General features: G+C 43.5%; 2 long non-coding RNA genes across 4 annotated transcripts in view; one reads left to right on the top strand and one right to left on the bottom strand.

The window, feature by feature from the left end:
• Positions 1-4489, bottom strand: part of LOC129632857 (uncharacterized) — a 148497-nt gene extending 144008 nt beyond the window's left edge. For all 3 annotated transcript variants that reach the window (XR_008704703.1, XR_008704702.1, XR_008704701.1), the window contains exon 1: positions 4357-4489. This is a non-coding gene — a long non-coding RNA (uncharacterized LOC129632857). The remainder of the gene's footprint in view (positions 1-4356) is intronic.
• A 704-nt stretch (positions 4490-5193) lies between these two features.
• Positions 5194-14426, top strand: LOC129632852 (uncharacterized). The gene is made up of 3 exons (XR_008704698.1): positions 5194-5329; positions 5879-7022; positions 13371-14426. It is a non-coding gene; the product is annotated as an uncharacterized LOC129632852 (long non-coding RNA).
• The last annotated feature ends 9398 nt before the right edge of the window (positions 14427-23824 follow it).

Below are 23824 nucleotides of genomic sequence, written 5' to 3'. Positions count from 1 at the left end.
AGGGAATACTGGTATGATTAAGGGCACACAGGAAGGTTGTCTTAGTAAGGATATTTGCCACTTGTTGAGGTTTCCTATGTAGTAGGCTTCAGCCTATGGGCTTTATACCCACCACAGCAGCCTCATAAAATCCCTGTATTATCATCATTTTGCAGAAGTGAAAACTGAAACACATACAGATTAAGTGGTTTGCTCAAGATCATACAGCAGGTAAGATTAGAACAAAAATGCCCATCCATTATACTGTGCTACCTTCCATGGGATAAAATAGTCCCTCTATTGTGGGATCATCTTCTCTTTCCTCCTTCAGACCCATCCCCCAAACCCCTTCACCACTCTGCCCTGCGCCCAGGAGTTTGACCACTGTGTGTGGCTTCAACAGATTGCCTGCTGACCTCCAGCTGAAGTCAACAGCCGTGGAAGATCACTGCACTGATCTTTCACAGTGGAAGCCAAGTGCAGGGGATCGGAAGACAACAGGAGAGCAAGGCTGGGGTATCTTTCCCTGCCTGTGTTCCTTTATCACAGGCCCATTCTTATCTTCAACTATAGAACCTCTCCCCCACCTCCTCCCGAGGAACCAGGAATATTCACCTTGTCCTGGACCTTGGTTTTTATTTAAATCCTGAATGTACCTTTGTAAAACATCCTTTTATCAAATTCTTCCTAACTAATCCAGTTTGTATTTGCCATTTTTTTTTTCCTTGTTGGGACGTTGACTGGTGCAGAGAACACAGCAAGCTTTAGACAGAGGAGAGGAAGCAGGCCTGTAGGCATTACCTAGAAAGGGGGCTGAGGGCAGCAGTGAGGTCCGTGGTAGGCAGAGAAGGTGTCGAGAGGTGCTGCAGGGCCGGGGTTAAGGAAGGCTCATCTGGACCAGAGTAAGGGTCATGCTGACTGTTGCTTCCAGCCCCTTTAAGATTCTGTGGAAGCAATCTGAAACAGAATGAATCTGACTTCTGAATGAATCTTCTAAGCATGCTAAGTCTGGGAACAGAAATAGAATAATGTGTAACACAAGGCTGCCAGGGGTAAAAGGAAAAAGGGATGAGCTCCTGGAAGCCAAGAGCCTCCTAGTCTAGCAGAGGAGACAAGTGTGAAAGGAGACACCTACAGCCCAGGATGTCACACACTGTAACAGCCATGCCCCCCGCCTGCTCTGTGCCCTGAAAGATGTGTGGATTGGGTAAGCTTCAAGTCCTGGGTGCTTTCTGTCCCAGATCAAGGTCTCCCATGTCTATAGACTCTGGACTCTGCCTTCAGATCTGTAGTTTTGGGGTGTGACATGAGAGAAGGCACATGTCTGCCAAGTTTCAATAGTGTCTCCAGGTGGTACTAAGGGTGACTCTGGGGTACTGTTAGATACTGCTTTTGCTAAGCACGTGGGGACTCCTTAATCCTGCTCTGCCAATCAACCTCCCTCCCTTTGAGATCTCAGAGAAAGAGAGAGATAAATATGGGGAAATGCCTGACAAAATGCAGCAAATATAACAAAACAATATATTATCAGCTGTGGGTTTTGCTTCAAACCCCAAAACAAGGAACTCTATTAATCTTATAGATACTTTTCCCTAACCTAGTTCGGTCTAAAGAACTGCAGACCAGAGGTTGATTGAGTATAAACCCATTAACAAGAAGAATGCAACCAGAGAGAAGTGGGAGCAGAAGGAAGGACCCCAGTCCTCAGCACTGAGCCAGCTTGGTCCTCAGCCAAAGCAGATGTCCTGGGTCCACTGCCAAGCGGGAGAAAGAAGAGCATCCTGGGAGAAACAGATACTGGCTGATTGAGCTGGAGGAAGTGGACCTGTGTCCACCTGGACCTTTGCCACAGGAAGGAAACTAGCTAAAAAGAGAATCATGCCCTAGTACCAAGTGTTAACTTACAGCAATTCTACTCACAGGGTCCTGGAAACTAAATTTAGATTTCTACCTTCTTGGTAGGACCCCAGAGGGGAATCAAGACATGGGAAAGAGGATGTTTGAGAATGCCCCCTCCACTGTCCCATGGCCCTCCTTTTCCTCTGTAACGGGACAGCTCCTGATGACGCTGCTGCTAAGTCGCTTCAGTCGTGTCCGACTCTGTGCGACCCCATAGACAGCAGCCCACCAGGCTCCGCCATCCCTGGGATTCTCCAGGCAAGAACACTGGAGTGGGTTGCCATTTCCTTCTCCACCTGATGACGCTACCTTCCTGCTAATAACAACTGAAAATGAAAGTCACTCAGTTGAGTCTGACTCTTTGCGACCCCATGGACTATACAGTCCATGGAATTCTCCAGGCCAGAATACTGGAGTGGGTAGCCTTTCCCTTCTCCAGGGGATATTCCCAGCCCAGGGATTGAACCCAGGTCTCCCACACTGCAGGCAGATTCTTTACCAGCTGAGCCACAAGGGAAACACTTGTCCTAACGAAATACCAAACAACAATGATCCAAAGGCACTGGTGAGTGAACAAAATCAGACAGATTCTGGAGGAGAGATGACACTCAGAATAAAGGAACGGCATCGTGAGGCTGAGATCTTTAAAGGGATTTTTGGCCTGAGGGTCAGCAGGAATCTGCACTCCATGTTAGGGGTTGGGGGCACAGCAGTGGTGAAAACTTTAGTGGAAAGCAGAGAACTGAGCACAAGACAAACACAGCTGCTGACAAGTGAGGGGGTACCCAGAAAGGAGAGAGACTCAAATACTGTTTCTGCTGCTGCTGCTAAGTCGCTTCAGTTGTGTCTGACTCTGTGCGACCCCATAGAAAGCAGCCCACCAGGCTCCCCCGTCCCTGGGATTCTTCAGGCAAGAACACTGGAGTGGGTTGCCATTTCCTTCTGCAACGCATGAAAGTGAAAAGTGAAAGTGAAGTCACTCAGTCGTGTCCGACTCTTAAGGACCCCATGGACTGCAGCCTACCAGGCTCCTCCGTCCATGGGATTTTCCAGGCAAGAGTACTGGAGTGGGGTGCCATTGCCTTCTCCAAAATTCTGTTTCAGTGCTGTTCAACTCTCTGGTTAAGCCCTGATCCACACACACAGAGAACAGACCATAGGAATGCATTATGCTGCTGTCCCAGAGACAGAGCTGGCCTGTTGAGCCCAACCAAGTGAATTCAAAGACCACTCTTCCTAGGATGTAACGTAACCCAGAGTCTCCTCAATGTGATATTTACAAGGTCCAAGACTCAATCCTAAACTACTCCACACATGAAAACCTAGCAGTATTTGACCTGGAGGCCTGACCTGCTGCAGGAGAGACGGTGAGGGGAAGTAGTTCTCAAAGTGTGGGTCCCTGGAACCCTTTTAAGGCCTACAGGGTCAAAGCTATTTTTATAATACGCAGTTATGTGCCTTTTTGACTTCTCATTCTCTTTCTAGCGTACAGGTGTATGGTATAATTTTCTAGAAGCTACCTGACATGTGATGTTAAGAAAGATTGAACATAAAAGTAGATATGAGAACCCAGCTGCCTTCGACTAAGCCAGTCATCAAAAAACTTCACAAAAATATGAAACAATGCTGCTTTTCTTACTAATTATTTTTCTAATGTTGAAAATCTACAGTTTTTTCTTCATAAAATTCTAGGCTTTTATTTTTGTTTTAACAAGCCAAAAGATGTTTAAAATACCTCCCAGTTTTAGCTTCTACTGTGGTAAATGTATGGTGATATTCCCCATGTCAACAACAGCTCTCTGGGTAAATTTTGAGAGGATGAGGGGGTTCTGAGACCAGAGTTTGAGAACTGCTGGTGTGAGGTAGTTAAACTCTCAGATTTCAGGTTGCATCAGAATCACCTGGGGAGCTTGTTAAAACAAACTGCTAGGCCCCACCCGCTGAATTTCTGACTCAGGAGGTCTGTGGTGGGACCTCAAAACCCGTGCATTTCTAACAGGTTCCCAGTGGATACTGCTGTGGGGCCCACTCTGGGGTAAGGGATGGCCGGAGTGCAGACCAGACCCCGACGGGACCAAGGCATTCCCTTCCCACCCCAGCTGCCACGAGTGCTGTCTGCTGGACGCTTAGCGCCTAGTCCCTCCACAGGCACTGCCCCTGGTGGAGGGAGCTGCCAGTCAGGCACTACACTTAAGCTCTGAGACAGCCTGCATCCCAAGACCAGAGCGGTGCGCATCCAAAGGCCTGGCTCTGTGCCTCTGAGCGAAACAGCGGGAAGGGCCCTCCCAGGACGGCGGCTCCCCAGGGGACCAGCCCAAGCCTCACTGCATCGAGATCACAGTTCAACTTTTCGCTGGTCCCACGGCTTCCTCCCGGGTGTTGTTCCCCACGGTGCTCCCCAGTAAATACCAATCTCCGTTTCAAAACCATCCCGACCCCCAGCAACGCAACATCTAGCAAGTGAAGAAAAGGATGGACCTGTCTGTAGCCTCTGTGGTCTCCAGCCTCTTGGATGGCAGTGGCAGTTCTCCGGATAGGCAGGCTTTCTTTGCTTTTTCTCTGTTTTGATTGCAGTCTCTAGGCCTGGGCAAGTGGATTCTCCTGCCATGCCTTCCCTTTGGTGGGCGGAGTCCTGGAGGGGTGGTCCTGTCAGGGATCAGGGTTATTGGTCCTGACGACCGGGCTGGAGCCGGCCCAGGCCAGCTCACAGGTGCTGATTGTTACATTTTTAGGAATTTTCCAAACTGGTTGGTTTGCTACATTTTACTGTTACCCTTGCTTTGGGGGTTATTTACGTCTACTGGATCTCTATGGTGGACCACTATAGTATTTTCATCTACAGCTCCAGTAGATGTATGTAAGCTTGAGAGATTAATGGTAGAGAGAAGTAAAATAATTAGTAAAAAAAGCAAAACCAGGTGGCCAGGAGGTAAGAGTTGCTAAGCATTGTGGGAAAACAGTCAATAAGGGATTCAATTGATATCTACCTGAATACCTACCTATCAGAAATCACCCATTTCAGTTCCTCTCACCTGGAGACCATCAGAGGCTCCATTCTTCTGAGCTCTTTGCTGATGGTAACTCTGACTTCCCAGCTAGTGTGGTTGGAAATCAAATCTCTTATCTACTCATCTGGTCCTGTCTGTTTACATCTAATTCCAACTCCCTGATGAGTGCTGGGATAGGGAGGACATGACACTGCTTTGGGGAAGTTCAAGTCTAACAGAGACTTGTACACACCTCATAAAATGCAGCAACACATGCACACTGTAATAAAAAGAGAATGTCATAAATGTCTGTTGAACAAGAACTGGAAGCATCAGGTGATGGATGGTGAATTAAGGAAAACCTTACAGAAGAGAGGACACATAAGCTATGTTTTTCCAGAACAGCAGGGATCTTGCCAGGTGGGGTGCCAACTGGAAAGAACATTCTGGGCAAAGGCACAGAGGTAATTCTGGATATAACCTTTGATTCTGGGTCATGGGGACTCTGCAGAGCAGCCCACACTCTCCCCTGCTCCCTGAAGACCACATGTTGTCCGCTCGGCGTTAGGTCTGCAGGCCTCAGACACAAGGCCAGCTGGCTTATGTGGAAATCACAGCCCTGACTAAGCCCCGGATCACAGACTCTTGTAATCCTCTGAGCTAATTGGGCACTATTTCTATATTTGTGTCCTCTCACATCTTTGTATGATGATTCAGAGGTTTTCTGAATAATCTCATATTGGCAGGGGCATCTGTGAAATGACTCCCCTGAAAATCTTCTAAAGATAGGACTTATTCCTTGTTGGGGATGTCTTTGACTGATCTACTGGGTGGAAGGTGTTGAGAGGGTATCAGGTGACTGGCAACCTTTGCTGTCTGACTCTAGGATCAAATCCAGAGTTGGCCCACTGACCCTCGGCTTGGAGTAATTGGTTTGGAAGGATTAAAATCCTGGCCAAGGTCCTAGGAGCTCCAGCAGGCTGTGTTTGAAAGTTCCTCCATTTCCCATACAGCAAAAGAAGAGGTCACTGTGGCGCTGCAATCAGAATAGCTGGTCCCTCCCGCTTTTTCTCGGGGACCAAGAGGCTTCAGTGAACAGCCAGGAGCAACGGGCAGACAGCACACTACAGCCAAATGAGGATGCTCTGTCTCAGCTGTCACATTGATGGGGAAGACAACAGGCTCCAAGCTGCCAAGTCCTAAGCTTTCAGAGATATCATTATCATAATACACGTGCTCACATTTCTTTCTCCCTGGTAAGACTGCCAGCTCCTTGAGGACACAGATTGGGCCTGGTTTTCCCCTGGGTTTATAGGATAGATGGATGAATGGATGGATAGATGATCAATCTTGTCATATAGAAGCTCACTTGTCATATAGAAGCTTACTTCAAAAAACATATGTTACTTTAAAAAATGTTTATTAAATCCTTATTTATGTGCAAGGCACTTTTCTAAGTGTTTTTTAATGCAGTCTACATAGCACTTCTATGAGGCTTGTATTATTAGTATCCCTGTGTTACAAATGGGGCTTACCAGGTGGCCCTAGTGGTAAAGAACCCGCCTACTAATGCAGGAGAGGTAAGAGACTCAACATAAGAGACACAGATTCCATCCCTGAGTCAGGAAGATCCTCTGGAGGAGGGCATGACAAGCCACTCCAGTATTCTTACCTGGAGAATCTCACGGGCAGAGGAGCCCGCTAAGCTATTGTCCAAAGAGTTGCAAAGAGTTGGACATGACTGAAGTGACTTAACACACAGGAATGCATGTTACAGATGAGGAAACTCTTCCTTAGAAAAGATTGGCCACTTTCTCAAGATCACACAGCTAATAAGACAAAGAGCCAAGATTCAAATCTATTCTGTCAAATCCATTCAGGTCCATTCTGTGTTTGAGTCTTCATTCTCAAACACAACTGAGTAGGAGGAGTAACCTAGAGCCCCAGATGTTGGCAGGAGGTAGGGAATGAAGCAGGCTGGACTAGTGAGCATGCAGTTCCTGGAGGAGTGGGATTGAAATGGAAGGCTAATGGATGGCTACCATCTGGAGAGCTACAAAGGAATGTAAGAAGGTTCCAGGAGGGAGGGCAGGGTGGTCTATGCCAGTCACAGAGAAGATGAGAGGAGGACGGGGTGAAGGAATAGTCTGGGGCCAGGTATGACTCAAACTCAACCATCCTCCTTTGCCAGTGCCCTGGGGTCTGAATAAAGATGCCAGTCCTGCAGTTAAGGTAGCTGCGTGCTGCCTGCTCCCCATGGTTTAGCCAGCCTTGCTGGAGGTCTCCACGGGGGCTAGCACTGCCGCTGGGAGAGGCAAAGAAAACAGGTCAAATCAGAGGCAGATTTGTAAGGAGGCAGGAAGCCACTTTAAGCTCTTGCGGAGAGGAACTTGCAGTACTCAGGGTTCAATTAGAAAGTGGAATAAAAGAGGGCACTAGGAGCAAGTTACAGGGCAAAGGAAAATGGTTCCATTATGTTCGAAAATGGGGCATAGAGTGCTTCCCATTTCAGAGGAAGAGGTCAGCGTGTCAAATGGATCATCAGAATGGATGTTGAGAAGATTCTGTGAAGGGGTGGAGAGAATCAATAGATATAAGTGAGGTCTATATGCCAGGAAATGTGCCTGGTGCTCCATATGTGTCCTCTAATTAAATTCTTAAAACATGTCTATGAGGATACAGAGATCCAGAAAGGTTAATTGACTTATCTAAAACCATCCAGCTTTTAAGTTGTTGAGTCATATGTAAAAGACAATGCTGTTAGACTCCAAATGCTTTGCATGACAACTCTCCTGCAAAAATATTCTACATAGTCTCCTCCCTGGTACAGTTATGATCTACTCCAGGAAAACTAGGTGTCTCACTTATGAGCCCTATGAGAACATTCCAGTTCATGCAAAGTGTGGGGAATTAGAAAGGCTATTAGACCAGCTGTTAGAAGACCTGAGATAAAGTTTCTTGACCTTCTGATGAGTAAATAAATATATAACACTTTTTAAACCTGGAGAGAGTCTATGTAAAGAAATTGTGACTGGCACCAACTAATGTATAGTAAATGTATTCTGTTATTATTTGAAGCACTAAAAATTGCTTGAGGAGTTCTAAACTGGTTTCATGGTTGGGAATTACAACAATAGACAATCACTAAAGGCATTTCAAGTTCTAAAATTTTGTTATTCTGTCTTTCCCATCCTGACATTCGAGGTTTTCCGAGAAAATTTAGAGACCACTCATGAGTATAACATTCAATCCTAATTCCCTTCCTGAGGGGAATCCACAGCTGCTGTTCATTACATTTTTATCTAATCTATTTTCTTTGGTGTTTTTTAGATCGTAAAGGTTGTTCTGTACAAACTTCTACCACGTTTTCTTCATTAAACTTTATATCATAAATATTTTCTCACATCCTTAAAATTCTTCCTAAATATCACTTTTAATGAATGAATAATGACCCATCATTTGGGTATTTCAGTGATGTTAAACATTTAGCCTGTTTACCACTTTTGCTTAAAGAAATAATGCTTCAATTGATATCTTTGGACAATAAAATGTATATATAAAAATATTTCCTTAGAAAAGAAACTTCAAATGACAACAGAAATTCCAGTACTTTTATACATATCATTCTAATTTTTTGATTTATGAGAGTCTTTTTCACCAACTGAAGCTCTGTCTTCAAGCTTGTTTTTTTTAAAACAAGATAGCTCACACTTTGGACTGTAGCCTGCCAGGCTCCTTTGTCCATGGGATTTTTCAGGCAAGGATACTGGAATGGGTTGCCATTTCCTTCTCCAGGTGATCTTCCTGACCCAGGGATTGAACCCATGTGTTCTGTGTCTCCTGCATCACAGGTGGATTCTTTACCCACTGAGCAACCAGATTCTTTACCCACTGCTGCCACTTAGCATTGGTGTATCTGAGAGTATTTTCCTATTGCTTTCACATATAAATTACCAGAGCTCACTGTTTTCCTCTCAAAATTTTTGTTCTCTTATCCTTTTTTATTTAGTATCAGAAAAACAGAAGAAAAGTTTGGGGCCAGCCAGATATATGTTTCTTTGTAGCTCATATGTGGATTATCTGAAAGGATGCTTATGGAATTATTTTCATTTTATTTATAAATACAATGAGTGCTTAATTTCAGATTTATATAATATTTAGGTATATGTCATTTTCATTGATTCTATGTGGGAATGTAGTAAGAGATGACCCCTGACCCCCAACAATATCTTGCTATTAAAAATACCTCCCTAAAAAAAAATCTCTGCAGAATTTTCTTCAATTATGTTCTTGATTTTTTAATTTTCTTGATTCTTGATTTTCTTCAGTTATGTTCTTGATCAATTCAATACCAATTATTCTGGGTTTTTCCTCAGAAATTCTTGTAATTGTTAAGTAGTGTATCTAGTTTCTTTTTTCTCTGTATATTATCTCTTCCATCTTCCATTCCTCTAATTATCAAATATATTTTAAACTTTGTTCTCTCCATCACTAAATTTAATTTTTTGCAATTTCTGATTATTATTGTCTCCAGTGTAGATTTAATTCTGCATCTTTAGTGTACTTGAAATCTTTGCCTATTTTATTTTCTCTGTCTTCCCTGAAATCCTTATTTTGTTTATGCTATATTTTCATTTTAGCTTTTCCCATCCTTGAGGATTTCTGCTTCTGTTTCACAGAGGCCATATCTCCTGGCATCTTATTAGGTAGTCAAATATGTTTTTTCTAAACATTTTTGTCTGATTCCTGTAGTAACTTACCTTCAAAGATTTGCTGTTATTCTGTATCTTCAGAATAATATCTAATGAAAGTTGTTCAGTCATGTTCAACTCTGTGACCCCTTGGACTATACAGTCCATGGAATTCTCCAGGCCAGAATACTGGAGTGGATAGCCCTTCCCTTCTCCAGAGGATCTTCATGACCAGGGATTGACTCTAGGTCTCCGTTATTGCCGGCAGATTCTTTACCAGCTGAGCCACCAAGGAAGCCCAAAAACTCAGCTGTGTCTGACTCTTTGCAACCCCATGGACTGTATAATCCATGGATTTCTCCAGGCCAGAATACTGGAGTAGGTAGCCTTTCCCTTCTCCAGGGGATCTTTCCAACCAAGAGATTGAACCCAGGTCTCCCACATTGCAGGCAGATTCTTTACCAGCTAAACCAACAGGGAAGCCCAAGAATACTGGAATGGGTAGCCTATCACTTCTCCAGTGTATCTTCCTGACCCAAGAATTGAACTGGGGTCTCCTGCATCACAGATGGATTCTTTACCAGCTGAGCTATCAGGGAAGCCCTTCAGAATAATATACCTCTTACCAATCCTAGAGACTATTTTCATAAACCCCATAGTATTTTTTTTTTTTTTTATTTCATGGGCTTGAATAGTGAGCTTTCGTTATTGTTCAGTCACTAAGTTGTGTCCAACTCTTTGCCACACCATGGACTGTAGCATGTCAGGCTTCCCTGTCCTTCACTGTCTCCTGGAGTTTGCTCGAACTCATGTCCATTGAGTCAGTGATGGCATCTAACCATCTCATCCTCAGTTGCCCCCTTCTCCTTTTGCCTTCAATCTTTCCCAGAATCAGTGTCTTTTCCAGCAAGTCTGCTCTTCCCATCAGATGGCCAAACTATTGGAGCTTCAGCATCTTCCTTCCAATGAATAATTGGGGTTGATTTCCTTTGGGACTGACTGGCTTGATCTTCTGGCAGTCCAAGGGACTCTCAAGAGTTTTCTCCAGCACCACAATTCTTCAGTGCTCAGCCTTCTTTATGATCCAACTCTCACATCTGTACATGACTCCTGAAAAAAGCATAGCTTTGACTAGATGGACCTTTGTCAGCAAAGTGATGTCTCTGCTTTTTAATATGCTGTCTAGGTGTGTCATAACTTTCCTTCCAGAGCTAAATGTTGCTATATGTGTTATCCAACTATGGTCCCTTTGAACACTAGTCAACTTTTCTTTATTTTATAGCCAAAGAGCAAAACGATATGCAGAGCTACAAGCCCAGTTGCTTGTTTCCATGAGGGACTCAGTCAGTGTCCTTATTTAGCCCAAGAAGGCATCTACTAGCCTTCCTATGAGTCATGGGCTTGACTCAATTCAGAACATTCTTACATTCTGAATGAGTAGAGAATGTGACAAGCTACTTCTCTGAATATGCCTTATTACCAGAACCTCTCTTTCATGTGTATCTGAATTATTTTACTTATGATCAAGAAAACAAAAACAAAAGCCAAAAAAAAAAGAAACCTCTTGAGGAAAACATGCTTGTACACACCATACACACTCCCCCTCATCCCACACATTTTCTTTAGTTGTTTTCTCAGAGTTTATGTCCATGAATAGTATAAAAGTTGCTTAAAACTGTGTGTGTTTGTATGAATAGTGCACTAAATAAATGAAGGAGCAATATTTTCTCTTCTCAAAAAGAAATATCCAAGCAACTGAAAGAGATTACTCCCTTTTCTTTGTTGTGTTTTAAACCATGTGGACAGTGATGAACAAAGCTTCTATCTACTTACTTTAGGATGAGAAGGGCTTTTCATAGGTGGGTTAATGGAAACTTGAGTACTGTTGTGTCTGGCTAAGCCAGAAGCTACATTTTGACAACCAAAAATCTACCTGATTTTCATGGGTCACAGAAACTATGCTAATCAATTCTACACTGTATTTAATTTTCCTAAGGTGAGAAGCAAGTTTTACTGGCATAAACCCTTTTTTCCTACTTGCCCTTATCACTCCATTTTTTCAAGTAGCTCTTTGATTTAGCGTCTTCTCTCCTTTGAACCACCAAGTATTCAAATATTCATTCCTCCTACTAGGATAAATTTTATGCAACAATGAAGAGATCTTCCTGTCACAATGAGTTGTGAGAATAATAATTTTCTCCTACATGTCTCTAATTTATAAAACATAGATATCATCAATTTCTAATGGAATGGATAGTTACACTTAATTATTTTTTACATCATTTCCCACTAATGTGTTTAGGAGAAGTGATTATTGGAGATGTGATTGAAGCACTAGAAATGCCATTTGGTAGACAGATGGTTCATCTCAACCTAAAGTTCTATCCACCAATAGGAAAACGGAGTCATGCCCCACGTGGGAGAGTGGGTGTTTGAAGCTCCATGTCCATGTGTGCGTGCATGTGCAGACATGTGCTTATATAGGCTGTTAAAACTTTCTGTGTGTGTACAGGACCAGTATGAAGAGTTTCAAAACTCATTAAAATACCTACATTGTGAAGTGACAAGCTCCATAGATTTCTGAGTGAATAATGTTCCTTTTAGTGACTTTATACATTTCAAGATGTAATGATCATTCAGAACTCATTACCATCTGAAAGAATATGGGGAGTTGGTAGAAACTTGGCAATTGTCTTTCACCAATGTTAATTCCTGCCATTGGGAGCAGAAATAGAACTTGTAGGAGGAGAAATAAATGCTCACACTCACCCCTCTCTCCTTCCTCACTCACTCTTGTTATCACCTGTCTCTCCCTCCCTACAGTATGACAAACCAGCTCTCAGGATCCTTGCTTCCCTCTCCACTTTAATTCTTCTGTTTCCTTCTGTCAAATACTTGGAGCAGGTTTCCCTTCTTACCCACTAGAAACTCTCCTTTCATTGAAATTACATCTCTGTTAAGAAATTCATGCTGGTGTTGGTCCAAATTCTAACCTCAGATATTCTCTTTCCAAATAAAATCATTCAGAAGAAAGAACTAAAAGTAAGCATAAACAAATATTCTCAAGTGTGAACTGCAAAATTATGAATAATAAGAGCTTAGAACCTCCAAAAAATTTTAGAATGATACATGCGGTATGTTGCCAGATTACCCAAGTTTCTGGAAAGCCTATCTATCCAAATGCAAATGAAAATAATAATAGTTGATTGAGAGTCTATTACATGCCAGGCTATATAAGCTTAGCTAAGCTTAGATAAAATGAAGAATGAGATATGGTCCCTTTCTTATAAGAGCTCTCTGTACAGAGGTACCAACAGACAAAATAAGAAACAACAACACAGGGTAGACCCACAGTGACCCATGGGAGTGCCAACAGAAAAGTGGCTGTGCCTGGAGATTTGGAGAAGACATCAGGAAGAGGTGACTTGTTACCTGGATTTTGAAGAATGAGCAGGAATTTGATAGGCTGAAAAACAATGGTGAAGAATTCCCAGGTCAGAGGGAATAGAAGGTGCAAAGCATGGAGGTTAGAATTTGGACCAAAACCAGCATGAACTTCTCAACAGAGATGTAATTTCAATGAAAGGAGAGTTAAAAGGCAAAGCATGCTGGGGAGAAGGCAAGAAATTCTGTGTGTGTGGAACACAGTAGTAGGAGGGGAGCGGGAAGATTGGCACGAAACGGGGCTGGGAAAGTGGGCAGAGGCTTGATTTTGAAAGTAGGGTAAGATATGCAGGGTCTGATTTGAGAGATGGTGGGGAATGTCAAGGGGGTTTTCAAGAGAGGAGTAATGGTATCCAACTCTTTGTTACAGAGTCTGTTCAGGCTGCACTGTGGGGCCAGAGTGGAACTGGGAACGTGGCAATGGGAGAAAGAAAACCAACCAAGAATACTATGGCCACGGCCCAGGCAAGAAAGGAGCTCTAATCATAGCAGGGAAGGGACATCTCTGTGTATCCTCAGAGAGCAGGAACCTTTTGCTTTCAGCTAACATTGACAGAACACCAACAGTTGTCCAAGGAACAAAATGGGAAAATGTCCAGAGATGGTTTCTGATCTTTTCTGACACACTTGCATTTGGCCCTATTTCCCCACATGCATGCACTTCCTGGATGGCTCAGCTGGTAAAGAATCTGCCTGCCAACTGTAGGAGACATAAGATGAGGGTTCAATCCCTGGGTCGGGAAGATCCCCTGCAGAAAGAAATGGCAACCTGTTCCAGTATTCCTGTATCATCCCATGGACAGAGGAACCTGGTGGGCTACAGTCCATGGGACTGCAAAGAGTCAGACATGACTGAGTGACTGATAATATCCCCGTGTGCATTTCATTGTTGTCTTCAGTGGTGAGAACTATACTAAGAAATATCTGTGATGGTTTCCACTTTAAAAGAGTTCAATGCCTTCTCATGACTCCCCTTTCATTTTGAAACAAGGGGGTTTGTTTGTGTGGCTAAATCACCTGAATAAAGAACCCTCATGAGTCTCCTTGGAAAACAGCACTGTATGCCAAACAACAGCTTAATATTCCTCCAGCAGAAGGTCTCTCTTTCTCCTAGGGAAACCATCTCAAAAACAGTCTCCTCTGGAGAGCTGGTCTGTTTGTTTCTGAAGCAGATAATGGGCCAGCAGTGCCCTCTCCTGGCATCTTGAAGTTATAGCTTGACATGCCTTTTTTTAAACATGGAAGAGGTTTTTTCCTACAGGAAGAAGCCATTGTTAATACTACACAGCTCTACTTGAAGATCTTAAGTAATTAATTGGGGTCAAGAGTTGTGGCTGTAGTAATCAAAGAAAAGGCTATTTTCAACACCAGGATAAAGGAGACAGATGAAGCATTAAACAAAACAAACAAAAAGCCTAAACTTGGGCTTCCCTGGTGACTCAATGGTTAAGAATTCATCTGCCAATGCAAGAGACATCCCTGGTCTGGGAAGATCCCATATTTTGTGGAGCAACTAAGATCATGCGCTACAACTACTGAGCCTGGAAGCCGCAACTACCGAGCCCACGGGCCCCAACTACTGAAGCTCGTGCGCCCTGGAGCCCATGGTCTGCAACAAGAGAAAGTAAAAGTGAAAGTTGCTCAGTCATGTCCAACTCTTTGTGATCCCAAGGACTGACTGTAGCTCGTCAGGCTCCTCTGTCCATGGAACTCTCCAGACAAGAATACCAGAGTGGGTAACCATTCCCTTTTCCAGGGCATCTTCCCAACCCAGGCTCGAACCTGGGTCTCCCTTGTTGCAGGCAGATTTTGCAGGCAGATTCTTTACCATCTGAGCCACCAGGGAAGCCCCAAACAAGGGAAGCCACCACAATGAGAAGCCCTTGTTCTGCAAGTAGAGAGTAGCCCCTGCTCAATGCAACTAGAGAAAAGCCTGTGCAGCAATGAAGACCCAGCACAACCAAAATAAATAAAATTATATTTAAAAAAAAAAAAGCATAAACTTGTGGTCCAAAGCTGGGTTCAAGGGTCAGCATTGTCCCTTACCTACCACATGACCTGGGACAAGTCATTTCGCCTTTGCTCACCCTCGTGAGCACCAAGTCCAATACTGCACTCGAAGGCATCTGCATATATAAATATATACCCAGTATATGGTTTATAAAAATCTGAAATTTCCCAAAGGAGTGTAACTGATACAATTCTTCTGGGGGAAAAAATCTGCTAAAACAATTAAAGGAATGAAATTGGGTCATTTATAGTAATGTGGATGGACCTAGAGTCTGTCATACCGAGTGAAATTAGAAAGAGAAAAATATTGTATACTAACACATATGTATGAAATCTAGAAAAATGGTGCAGATGAGCCCATTTGCAAGAACAGAGATGCAGACATAGGGAACGGACATGTGAGCATGGGTGGGGAGAGGGAGAGTGAGATGAACTGGGAGAGTGGGACTGACAGTTATCCGCTACTACATGTGAAATAGCTGGTGGGAAGCCGCTGCACAGCACGGGGGCTTCAGAAAGGCGCTCTGAAGGGTTGGGATGCGGGGGTCGGAAGGAGATTCAGGAAGGAGGGGATAAAGAATACACATCGCTGATTCACTGTGTTGTACAGCAGAAACTAACACAATATGGTAAAGTAAGTAAAAAAGGAAAAAGGGGACATGAAAAAAACAAAACTTATGGGCCTTTGATCCAATACTTACACTTTTAGAATTTACCCTAAGGAAAAATAATTGAACTGTGGAAAAAGTTGAATGTGTAAAAATATTCATTATGGTATATGTATAATCTGAGTTATAAATAATCCAAATGCCAAAAAGACTCAGGAGATGGTTAGATAAATCTGGCATATCCATATCATGTTTATATGCAGTCATTTAAAATCAAGGTTAATATAAACTTTAATTAGATTAAAATATTTATGATGTTAAAAGAACAGGCTGTTTTGTCAAGTATAATATCAAAATGTAAATACAATAAAACCTTTTAAATGAAAAATTTGATGATATTAAATACCAGTAAGAATACAGAAAAGCAGTTACTTTCAGATACCACTGATTAAAGTGAAAATTTGTATGGTCCATCCAGACAACTTTTTAGACACACTTGTTAAAACAAAAAGTATACATATGATTTTATTCTTAGGTAATTACTCCAGAGAAAAACCTGCATATGAGCATCAGAAATACACATATGGATGTTTATCAACACATTTTTCTGGGAGTGAAAAACTGGAAACCACGTGTATGCCCATCCATAGGAAACTGATTACCTGAGTTATTGATAGGATATGTGTGTGTGTCTGGATAGACCAGGTGATGCTCTACAGGCAAACAACACAAAAATACTGATGCTTTAAGTAAACAAAAAAGGTTTACTTCTCAGTCACACTGTATGCTTATCACACTTTGGCTACGGACTCAGCTATGTGACATCCTGAGATTCAGGTAGGACTGTGCTGTCCCATATGATTGTTGTTTTCAGTTGCTCAGCCATGTCCGACGCTTTTGCAAGCCCGTGGACTGTGGCCCACCAGGCTCCTCTGCCCATGGGGATTCTCCAAGCAAGAATACTGGAGTGGGTAGCCATTCCCTTCTCCAGGGGATCTTCCTGACCCAGGGATGGAACCCTTATCTCCTGCATTGGCAGGCAGGTGCTCTACCACCCATCTCTTGGCGAACCACCAAGAGAGCCCATCCCATATGGTAGCTGCTATCTAGTAAGGCTATTAAGGGAGAAGGCAATGGCACCCCACCCCAGTACTCCTGCCTGGAAAATCCCATGGATGGAGAAGCCTGGTAGGCTCCATGGGGTCGCTGAGAGTCGGACATGACTTGAGCAACTTCATTTTCACTTTTCACTTTCATGCATTGGAGAAGGAAATGGCAACCCACTCCAGTGTTCTTGCCTGGAGAATCCCAGGGACGGGGGAGCCTGGTGGGCTGCCGTCTATGGGGTCACACAACGTTGGACACGACTGAAGTGACTTAGCAGCAGCAGCAGCAGCAAGGCTATTAAGAGTGGCTATTGAGCCTTTGGAATGTACCTGATCAGCAGTGTTACACACTGAATATAAAATATACACTGGGTTTCAAAGGTTTCGTATAAAAAATGTAAAGTATCTCAACAATATTTAATCTCAACTGCATAGGATAATAGTTTGAATATATTTGACAAATAACATATTATCAAAATTAATTTTATCTATTAATTTTTTAATGTGACTTCTAGAACATTTTAGAACAAATTTCAGAGCAGCTTGTATTACATTTTTATTAGACATCACTTGTCTAAAACATTCCTAGTCCCAGTGGCAGAAGATAAGAGGGAAATAGGGAAGGTTTCATTGGTTCTTAAAGCTTTTCCCTGCAAAGTAACACATGGGATTTCAGTTTGTGTACCTTACCTGAAGGAAACTGTACTGGCACACCTGAGTTTAATAGAAAACGGACCCACAGTCTTGCCGTGGCCCCAGAAGTTGAGAACAAGAAGCTGGATACTAGGAAACAGGCTTCTTATGGACCACATTGGGAGGGCACAGCAATCCATTCCAGTATTCTTCCCTGAAGAATCCTATGGACAGAGGAGCCTAGCGGGCTACAGACCATGGGGCTGCAAAGAGTCGGACATGACTGACCTGACTGAGAACACACAAGTTATATAGGTAACTACCTAGAAAAATGTCTGAAGGATCCTGACCACACTGAAACCAACGGTCATATCTTGGTGGAGTGAATATTAGTCCTAGGAACATACTCCTGTTTGGCCTGGATGGCTATCTGCCCAGTACCCTTGCCCACCCTGCCCTGTACATGGGAAGGCTGACTGCACCAGTGGGCAGCCATGCTGGCTGGCTTCTGGGGCCACCGGCAGGGACTCAGAGGCTAGAGGACAAGGTATTTTCTCCCTTCCTCTGATGCCTCATCATCTCTCTTCTTCTCAAGGGGTTCTCCCCCATGAAACCTTCCAACTCACTCTCTGTCTTGGAGTGACCACCGATTCTCCTCCTCCCCTTTAAAGGCTGGGGGTGGGAATGGTGCTTCCCTGTTGTTAGTCTCCAGGGAAGTTGCTGTACCATCTCTTGAGGTTTCCTTACCTTATTCCTTCCTTTCCTTTTTTGACCCCATCTACTCTCTTATTGGGAGAATGCAATGGCACCCCACTCCAGTACTCTTGCCTGGAAAATCCCATGGATGGAGGAGCCTGGTGGGCTGCAGTCCATGGGGTCGCTGAGAGTCGGACACGACTGAGCGACTTCACTTTCACTTTCCACTTTCATGCATTGGAGAAGGAAATGGCAACCCACTCCAGTGTTCTTGCCTGGAGAATCCCAGGGATGGAGAAGCCTGGTGGGCTGCAGTCCGTGGGGTCGCACAGAGTCGGACACGACTGAAGTGACTTAGCAGCAGCAACTCTCTTATTAACAGTAACTTTACTAAACTCTCTCTTCAATTTTCTCAGTGGAAATGTATCACTTCTTCTTTGATGGGGCTGTAATACAACACGTTACTTCTAAAAATAAAAATCATGCAAAGGAAAAAAAAAACCTTGACAGAATGTATGATAAAAATGTCAAAATTGTTTGCTGCACTCTCTTTGGCAGTAGGACTACTGTGAATTATTTTCTGTGCCATTGCACTTCTTTGCAGTTACTTTTTCTATAATAAATATTACATTTATCATTCATTTAAAAAGTAAGAGTCTAAATGTTCTTACATGAACAAAACTAGTAGAGAGGAAAGGTTACTCTAAAATTGAATTTGTTCAGAAATTGCTGACCTTTATTTTATGAGACTGTGACTAACATGGAGTAAATCCTCTCTTACCTGGTAGAGAACATGCTACCTCCTTTGAAACAGCCAGAAGAAAAGTCCCAACCAGCATTTACTGAAATCTCACGATGGGCTGTGCATGGTCTTGTTCCCACTTGTGACTTTGCTGTGACCCCCTGCTAATAGTTCCACTGTTTTGGCCTCAAGGAGGGAGGCAGGGTGGCTTTTTGACAAGTTAAGGTGACTCTCATACACACTACCCACCAAGGACAGACTGGAGTATCCCCGGTGTGGGAGTTTTCAAAGTCTGTTTACAGCAGCTGAGGCATTCCACCATGTGGCCAGCTGCACCAAGAGACAGCTGCCAAGTCCCTTCCCTGAGACATTTCTCAGGGGGACACCACTGGTAGATTATCTAAGGGCAGGGACCACAAGATCCCCTTTATTGGCTGATCTGGTATCAGGGCCCTCACCAACCACTTGTAACATTTAATTTCTTCATTCATTTATATCACTGAATAACACACTTGCAAAAGTCTCGCAGATCCCACGGGGTAAAGGGATAGGTGGGGTGAGTCTGGGATCAGCATTGTTCCCTTCTTTAATTCAGCATGAACCAACTCTGAATTACAGGGTCAGCAGCACACTGGGCCGGCAGAGGCAGGAGAAAAGACCAGCACAGCAAGGAGGGCTAAGCACCTGAATGAATTAATTTCTCCCCATAGAGCTCCTTCCTTAGGGTGGTGGTTCCCAACGAGGGGAAAATTTGCCCCATGGGGGTACATGGCAGTATCCAGAGAAGTGCTGTCTTGGGGCAATGAACAGATGATCTTGTTCAGTCTTGTCAGAGCTCCAGGGGCATTATAAGGACTGACAGCTGTCCAAGACAGGGCCTAGCCTCACACACTCACCCATTCTCCTAGGATGGAGAAGAAAGAGCTTAGGACTAGACCACTGGAGAACATCAGAGAAAAGCTAGTCTTCCTCCTTAGCACAAAAGAAATCGCATTTTGTGTGCACCACTATTTGTACAGAGTTTTTTGTTAGTAGAAGATATGATTAGCCCGGAGATCATATGGATTTGGTTAGAGCTTTTCTGTCCTTTTCAGTCTTTGGGTCCAGGAGAACTTAGAATCTCATCAAAGTTCATCTTCAAATGGGCAGAAGATATAAAAAGACATTTCTCCACAAAAGACATACAGATGGCCAAGGGGCACATGGAAAAGATGCTCGACATCACTAATTATTAGAGAAATGAAAATCAAAACTATAATGAGGCATTACTTTGCACTGGTCAGAATGACCATCATCAAAAAATCTACAAACAGTAAATACTGGAGAGGGTGTGGAGAAAAGGGAACTCTCTTGCACCATTGGTGGGAATAAATGTAAATTGGTACAGCCACTGCGGAGAACAGTATGGAAGTTCCCAGAAAAACTAAAAATAGAACTGCCGTATGACCTAGCAATCCCATTACTAAGCATATACCCTGAGAAAACCATAATTCAAAGGGACACATGTGCCCCAATGTCCACTGCAATACTATTTACAATAGCCAAGACATGGAAAGAACCTAAATAACCAGTGGAATATTTCTCAACCGCTAAAAGGAAGGAAGTTGGGTCATTTGTAGAGATGTGGATGGACTCAGAGTCTGTCACACAGAGCAAAGTAAGTCAAAAAGAGAAAAAAAAAAGTCATAAGTTAACATATTAATATACATGTGGAATCTAGAAAAATGGTACAGATGGACATATTTCCAGGGCAGAAATGCAGATGCAGAGAACAAACATGTGGATACAGGGTGGTAAGGGGAGGGTGGGCGAATGGGAGATTGGGACTGACATATATACAGTACCATGTAAGAAATAGACAGCCAGCGGGAACCTGCTAAAAGAACAGGACGTTCAGCCTGCTGCTCTGTGATTATCTAGATGGCTGGGGTGAGGGGGCTGCAGGAGGTCCAGCGGGAGGGGATGTATGTGTGTATATACATAGGTGATCGATCCCTGGGTCAGGGAGACCCCCTGGAGGGGGGCATGGAAACCCGCTCCAGCATTCTTGCCTGGAGAATCCCATGGACAGAGGAGCCTGGTGGGCTACAGACCACAGGGTCGCACTGAGTCAGACATGACTGAAGCGACTTAGCAGGAACAGCTGACTCACTCTACTTCATCGTACAGCAGAAACTAACATAAAATGGTAAAGCAGTTATATTTCAATAAATATATATAAACATATTTTCCTTTTAAATGATAGCTATTAGTCCACCCCAATCAAGTCTACTTGGATGGAGGCTGCTTTCCTGGAGAGGAGGAGCCTGCTGTGATGTTTACCTGTGGGACCTGAGTTCAAGGCCAGACTCTCCCCATGTGGAGCTGACAGGGCAGCACCTAAGCTCTCCTCTTCTGTGCAAAAGATAGACAGTAGCTTCCATTCTCGTGGTAGTGAAGTACACAGAGTACTTGGGAAAGTATTATGTTAGTGCTGATATTCAGTATCAATAAGTAATCAGCCAAAGCATATCCTCAAATTTATCCTTCAGGTCTGTCCTCTTCAGTTTCTAAGGTCTTGGGACAGTGCTTGGTTTCCAAGGATATCTACTTTTTTAATTAAAAAATATTGCATTTTATTGTGGTAAATATCAGTTTCACTCATTTCAGTCACTCAGTCGTGTCCGACTCTTTGCAACCCCATGAACTGTATCACGCCAGGCTTCCCTGTCCATCACCAACTCCCGGAGCTTGCTCAAACATACAGAACATAAAACTTACCAGGTTAAACCATTTTTAAAGGGAATGACTCACTGGCATTAATGACATTCACAATGTGCTACCATCACCACTATGTCCAGACTTTTTCAATCACCTCAACAGAAACTCCACTACCATTAAAGAATAATTCCTTATTCTCCCCTCTCCCCACTCCCAAGTAATCACTATTTTATTGGGTTGGCTGAAAAGTTGGTTGTGGTCTTTCTGTAACATCTTACAGCACCCTATACTTTCTTGATGAATGTGACTGTTCTAAGGACCTCATCTAAGTGGAATCATATGATATCTGCCCTTATTGCCTTTTATTTTAGTTAGCAGAATGTTTTCAAGGGTCAGCATGTGGCAGCATCCCAGGATGTTTTCGATCAGGCCAGTGTAATTGAATTCCAGCACCTTCTTGGTGCCAGATGTTAAAGGCAAGGTAGTGGACCTGCCTGGCCCCGCCTCTGGGAGCTCCTTCTCCCTTGCGGTGGCCTCACCTTTGCAGCCCATTGTCACAGAGGGGTCAGATCCAGGACTTGAGCCTCCTGACTCAAGTGCAGATTTCTTCCATTCTTCCACGATGCTGATTAAGTGCTAGACATTGTACTTGGTATATATTCTCTCTTCATCAGTCTGGGCTTTAGAGTCAGACAGAAATGGGTGTGGCTCAAATCTTTAGTTCTACCACCTACTGACTCACCGTCAAATAATGTGTGAAACTGTACAGTGTCTGGCATGTAATAAGCACTCATAAATACTAGCCAGGTTTTTATTCATTCATTGAATGCCTGTCTTCTTCTAGATGTAACCCTGAAAGTTCCATGAAGCAGGGCCCATGCTTGTCTTGTCATCGTAACAGCTCCCAATGGCAGCACGGTGCCTGGCTGTCCGTGTTTACTGAACTGAGCACATAGCCAAGGCCCCCTGGGCTGTGACTCCAGAGTCTGAACTGTCCCCCTGGTGACTGCTTACTGCCTCTCCAGGAGCCTCCGGCCACCTGATGGAGAAACTCACAGGCCAGCAAACAACAGCCACAGAATGTGACACAAGTCACTTCTTTTTGGCCCGTGGGTCAAAGATGCTGCCTTAGAAGCTTAGACGGGAAGGAATTTCACAGGGCTCGTCTTGGGTCCCTGCTCTGATGTTGATGAAGAAGGGGTCACTGACCTTGGGCTGACAGTAACTTCTACACTGGTTTAAGAGGAAGAACTTCTGCAATTGTAACATCAGAAAAAAAGAAAAGAAATGGAACCAGGGAGGTGTCCAGGTGGAAGGAGACAGAAATGAACGGTATTGGATTACCTCTGATGGGTTTTGCCTTTGTTGTGGTTCTGCTGTGTAGCTCTTGGCTTCAGCATCTCAGGGCCTCATGTCTCAATTTCTTCACCTGTAAGATGGTACATAAAATTCCTACATACGTCTTTTAAAATCTATTGTGCTATAAGTTTCTTAAGCTTAATGGCCACCCCATAGATCTGAAGGCAGATAATTCAAATGTGCTTCAAAAAAAGGAATGGCGAAGGCCCACTAACTTATTTGATAAGTATGTAATGATCACCTATGATGTGTCAGGCAGGGTACCAGGCACACAGAGGATAATAAGATATTGCCCCTGCCCTCTATGACTCACTGTTTAGCAGTTTTCATTTTATTTTTAAAATTTTTACTAATTTTTTTTTAACCCCCCTGAGTGGTATGTGGGATCTTAGTTCCCCGAATGGGGATCAAACCCTCACCCACTGCATTGGAAGCACAGAGTCAACCAATGGATCTCCAGGGAAGTCTCAATTTTCATTTTAAAAGGAAGACACTGACAGCAGAGGTTACTGTGTGACTGTAACTCCTTCCCACAAACTGCCACAGGGAAAGATAATGACAGTCACTCCGGAGCCAGAGCTGGAAATTTTAAAGAACCAACTATTCCAACAGAGAAGTCTGGGATATGCTGTAAGGCAGATGAACTTTTTTGCCCTTTTATGAAAAGAATTTTAATCCCACAGAAAAAGTAATGATGATATAATGGGTGACGATTAGGAGCATTAAGATCTGTCACTTGAAGAGCAACAGTGCCCTGAAAGCATTAGATGTGCACTTGGCGAAAAGATCTGCGAGCAAGGGCAGGGAGTTGGCAGGACAGCCTGTGTGGAGAGACAGCCCCGCTCTGGCCCTGCCACACATGCTGTTGCATGAGTCTATCAAGCTGGAAAATTAAGTACATCATCTCCATCTACAAAACGAAGGAACATGCCAGACTAAATTACTAAGATTGTTGAAAAGAGGGGACAAA

The sequence above is a fragment of the Bubalus kerabau genome, chromosome 1 (assembly GCF_029407905.1).
Source record: "Bubalus kerabau isolate K-KA32 ecotype Philippines breed swamp buffalo chromosome 1, PCC_UOA_SB_1v2, whole genome shotgun sequence".
In the NCBI taxonomy this organism is placed as follows: domain Eukaryota; kingdom Metazoa; phylum Chordata; class Mammalia; order Artiodactyla; family Bovidae; genus Bubalus; species Bubalus kerabau.
The sequence above is the reverse complement of the archived record's forward strand: the minus strand, read 5'-3'. Positions and strand labels throughout refer to the sequence as shown.